Genomic DNA, 5,778 nt, shown 5'->3' with positions numbered 1-5,778 from the left:
CTCTTAGTATTCAAAACACTCATAAGAATTTTTTTACTAGTCTTGAATACCTAGCGTATTAGGATTAAGCACATTACCATGCTGTTAAGACTCTCAAAATAATCTAAGTGAAGCATGAGAGTTCATCTATTTCTTCAAAATAAAACTACCACCGTGCTCTAAAAGGATATAAGTGAAGCACTGGAGCAATTGACAAACTACTCCGCAAGATATAAGTGAAGATTAATGAGTAGTCGAATAATTATGCAACTATGTGAAGACTCTCTAACATTTAATAATTTCAGATCTTGGTATTTTTTTTCAAACAGCAAGCAAAACTAAATAAACTAAAATGACGCTCCAAGCAAAACACATATCATGTGGCGAATAAAAATATAGCTCCAAGTAAAGTTACTGATGAACGAAGACGAAGGAGCAGATGCCTTCCGTGGCATCCCCAAGCTTATGCTCATGGTTGTCCTTGAATATTACCTTGGGGTGCCTTGGGCATCCCCAAGCTTAGGCTCTTTCCACTCCTTATTCCATAGTCCATCGAATCTTTACCCAAAACTTGAAAACTTCACAACACAAAACTTAACAGAAAACTCGTGAGCTCCGTTAGTGAAAGAAAGCAAAACACCACTTCAAGGTACTGTAATGAACTCATTCTTTATTTATATTGGTGTTAAAACTACTGTATTCCAACTTCTCTATGGTTTATAAACTATTTTACTAGCCATAGATTCATCAAAATAAGCAAACAACACACGAAAAACAGAATCTGTCAAAAACAGAACAGTCTGTAGTAATCTGTAACTAACGCAAACTTCTGGAACCCCAAAATTCTAAAATAAATTGATGGACCTGCGTAATTTATCTATTAAACATCTGCAAAAAGAATTAACTAAATATCACTCTCCAATAAAAAATGGCAGCAATTCTCGTGAGCACTAAAGTTTTTGTTTTTTACAGCAAGATCAACAAGACTTTCCCCAAGTCTTCCCAACGGTTCTACTTGGCACGAACACTAATTAAAACATAAAAAACTCAATAATAAAAGAGGCTAGATAAATTATTTATTACTAAATAGGATCAAAAAGTAAGGAACAAAAATAAAGTTGGGTTGCCTCCCAACAAGCACTATCGTTTAACGCCCCTAGCTAGGCATGATGATTTCAATGATGCTCACATAAAGGATAAGAATTGAAACATAAAGAGAACATCATGAAGAATATGACTAGCACATTTAAGTCTAACCCTCTTCCTATGCATAGGGATTTTGTGAGCAAACAACTTGTGGGAACAAGAATCAACTAGCATAGGAAGGTAAAGCAAGCAAAACTTCAAAATTTTAAGCACATAGAGAGGAAACTTGACATTATTGCAATTCCTACAAGCATATATTCCTCCCTCATAATAATTTTCAGTAGCATCATGAATGAATTAAACAATATAACTATCAATAAAGCATTCTTTTCATGATCTACAAGCATAGAAATTTTATTACTCTCCACATAAGCAAAATACTTCTCATGGATAGTAGTGGGAGCAAACTCAACAAAATAACTATCATGTGAAGCATAATCCAATTGAAAACTAAAATCATGATGACAAGCTTCATGGTTATAATTATTCTTAATAACAGAAAAGTCATCACAATAATCATCATAGATAGCAATTTTGTTCTCATAATCAATTGGAACCTCCTATGGAATAGTGGATTCATCACAAAATAAAGTCATGACCTCTCCAAATCCACTTTCATCAATATAATCATCATAAATAGGAGGCATGATTTCATCATAATAAATTTGCTCATCAAAACTGGGGGACAAAAAATATCATCTTCATCAGACATAGCTTCCCCAAGCTTGTGGCTTTGCATATCATTACCATCATGGATATTCAAGAAATTCATACTAACAACATTGCAATCATGCTCATCATTCAAATGTTTAGTGCCAAACATTCTAATGCATTATTCTTCTAGAACTTGAGCACAATTATCGGAATCCTTATTCTCATGAAAGACATTAAAAAGATGAAGCATATGAGGTAAACTTAATTCCATTTTTTTGTAATTTTCTTTTATAAACTGAACTAGTGATAAAACAAGAAACTAAAAGACTCGATTGCAAGATCTAAAGATATACCTTCAAGCGCTAACCTCCTTGGAAACGGCGCCAGAAAAGAGCTTGATGTCTACTACACAACCTTCTTCTTGTATACGTTGTTGGGACTCCAAGTGCAGAGGTTTGTAGGACAGTAGCAAATTTCCCTCAAGTGGATAACCTAAGGTTTATCAATCCGTAGGAGGCATAGGATGAACATGGTCTCTCTCAAGCAACCCTGCAACCAAATAACAAAGAGTCTCTTGTGTCCCCAACACACCCAATACAATGGTAAATTGTATAGGTGCACTAGTTCGGCGAAGAGATGGTAATACAAGTAGTATATGGATAGTAGATAATACTTTTTGTAATCTGAAAATATAAAAACAGCAAGGTAACTAATGATAAAAGTGAGCGTAAACGGTATTGCAATGCTAGGAAACAAGGCCTAGGGTTCATACTTTCACTACTGCAAGTCCTCTCAACAATAATACTCCCTCCGTTCCTTGATATAAGGTGTACAGATTGTTTAGAAAAAGTTCGAAATATAAGGTGTCTTGCGTTGCACCACTCATTTGAATATTTTTTTAGGGATTTGATTACATTTACTTATATTAGGCAAACTCCTCCATTTTCTCATGTCAATTAGTCAAGTGTAACCTCGCCCAAAACTTGTGAAATTTTCACTCCACGTGTGTTCTTTAATTTTCGTGCCAAAAACTATACACCCTGTATTTAGGAATGGAGGGAGTAACATAATTGGATCACATAACTATCCCTCAACATGCAACAAAGAGTCACTCCAAAGTCACTAATAGCAGAGAACAAACGAAGAGATTATGGTAGGGTACGAAACCGCCTCAAAGTTATTCTTTCCAATCAATCCGTTGGGCTATTCCTATAAGTGTCACAAACAGCCCTAGAGTTCATAATAGAATAACACCTTAAGACACAAATCAACCAAAACCCTAATGTCACCTAGATACTCCAATGTCACCTCAAGTATCCGTGGGTATGATTATACGATATGCATCACACTATCTCAGATTCAACTATTCAACCAACACATAGAACCTCAAAGAGTACCCCAAAGTTCCTACCGGAGAATCACGATGAAAACGTGTGCCAACCCCTATGCATAGGTTCATGGGCGGAACCCGCAAGTTGATCACCAAAACATACATCAAGTGAATCACGTGGTATCCCATTGTCACCACAGATACGCACGGCAAGACATACATAAGGTGTTCTCAAATCTTTAAAGACTCAATCCGATAAGATAACTTCAAAGGGGAAACTCAATCCATTACAAGAGAGTAGAGGGGGGAGAAAACATCATAAGATCCAACTATAATAGCAAAGCTTGCGATACATCAAGATCGTACCACCTCAAGAACATGAGAGAGAGAGAGATCAAACACATAGCTACGGGTACATACCCTCAGCCCCGAGGGAGAACTACTCCCTCCTTGTCATGGAGAGCACCGGGATGATGAAGATGGCCACCGGAGAGGGATTCCCCCTCCAGCAGGGTGCCGGAACGGGTCTAGATTGGCTTTCGGTGGCTACGGAGGCTTCTGGCGGCGAAACTCCCGATCTATTGTGCTCCCCGATCGTTTTAGGGTATATGGAGATATATAGGCGGAAGAAGCACGTCAGGGGGGCCATGAGGGGCCCATGAGGATGGAGGGCGCGCCCAGGGGGGTGGGTGCGCCGCCTACCTCGTGGCTTCCTCGAGGCTTCCCTTACGTGGACTTCAAGTCTCCCGGGTTGCTTTCCTTCCAAAAATAAGTTCCGTGAAGTTTCAGGTCAATTGGACTCCGTTTGATTTTCCTTTTCTGTGATATTTTAAAACAAGGTAAAAACAGAAGCTGGCACTTGGCTCTGGGTTAATAGGTTAGTCCCAAAAATGATATAAAAGTGTATAATAAAGCCCATAAACATCCAAAACAGTAGATAATATACCATGGAGCAATCAAAAATTATAGATACATTAGAGACGTATCACGCGCCTCCACTGCTGAGTCGCCTCGCTGCGGACCAACTTCGCTGCGGCTAGACCAGGTCACCGCCGCGTCACACTGCCTATGGTTCCAACCTGGCACCCACGCATTAATGCGTGCCCACCTCTGTGTTGCCTTGCGCCGACCCCGCGGGACTGCGTCAAGCCGGCTGCCCGCCTCTGCCGCTGTTGGCGGGTCACCACCATCTTTAACCGTTACAGCAAAAGGGCAGCCATCCTGTCGACCCTGCAGGCGCGCCCTTGTTTCTGCTGCACTTCGCCCCGAGCCGCTGGCTGTCTTTGCCTCGCACCGTTAAAGCTGGCGCTGTGAACCGCTCCTCTAACCTCGCCGATGAACCCATGTCTCTGTGGCCTTGTTGAAACGCCATTACCGACTGTGACTCCATTTCAGGTTAGCGTTGTTAACCCGTCGTCGCGGGCTGGTCGGAGTCAAGCCGGATCTCTGCCGTAGTCCTTGACTTGCGTGCCCTCTGAAGAAATACAAATAGGGGATGGGTGATAACCAGCCAGGGTGGAATTTTGTTGACTCACCACAACAGACCAGAAAGTGCCTCACGTTCTATGAGCCAAGTGCAACAACAACTTGAGGTTGAAGTGAACCAACTAATTGATGTGATGTACAAGAATGACACAAGCATGGGAATTAAGATGCATGCAGATACCAAAGAAGATAAGCTGGTATGCGTAGAGGAACAAAACAGCTTGGACGGTGCATATAGGAATCAGTCAAAGCTAAACATGATTAGCCAAGGCCAAAGCAATCATGTATTGGTGTCCAAAAGGTGATATCCATCTGAGTCTATTATTTAGTATATATTGTTTTTTGTCAAAGAACAATTACTTTGGTCTATATATTTTCATGTGCAGGACAAAATTGATTACTGCAAACGTGACTGTCATGTCATGGAGTTTTGTTGAATAACTCATGCTGGGATATACAATGAGTGTTGCGAAGATCATCAACTCGCCACCTTACCTCCAGCTTCAACATATTACAGCGTTCTGTTGTTCAATTATATGCCAGGTCATATCTCCAGTAAATATCACGGTCAAAGTATGGAGAGTCTCAAGCCAGCTCCTCGAGTTATCTTAAGACTCTGGGGCTACAATGACATGACTTAGCAAACATGGTGAGATTCAAGACCCCAGAGCGATGGAGGGAAAGATAACCCGGTCCTGGAGGCTACTGCTATATTGATGAAAATCTAAAGGCCGTCAGAAAATTTCCGGCTTAAAAAGTATATGACAACTATAAAATCCTAGCTCAATGAAGGAGTTCCGGGTCATCAGAAAGGATTCTGGTTTAAAATCGAACTCAAGGGAAATCAGTCCTACTGAAGCTCTCAAATATCCGGTTTACAAGCCAACTCAAGGGAAAACTGTTTATCATAAAGCTCTAAAGCTCTTAAATCCAGTTCAAAATCTGGTTTAAGAGGAATATGTCTCCCACTTAGCTTTGAAGCTCTCAATATCCGGTTCAAAACCTCGGTTCAAGAAGAATTTATCTCTTGCAAAAAAGTTAAAGGTTGCCGAAGAGGACCTGTTGCCATGAAGCGCAGTTCAAATATGGGTATCCCGCCTTATTGGCTTATCATATTATTGATCACATGGGGGCTTCCTGCTCATTGAAGCAAAGTTATGATTACCCTTTGATCCGGCTTATTG

The sequence above is a fragment of the Triticum dicoccoides genome, chromosome 1A (genome assembly GCF_002162155.2).
Source record: "Triticum dicoccoides isolate Atlit2015 ecotype Zavitan chromosome 1A, WEW_v2.0, whole genome shotgun sequence".
Lineage (NCBI taxonomy): Eukaryota > Viridiplantae > Streptophyta > Magnoliopsida > Poales > Poaceae > Triticum > Triticum dicoccoides.
This window is presented reverse-complemented; position numbering follows the sequence as displayed.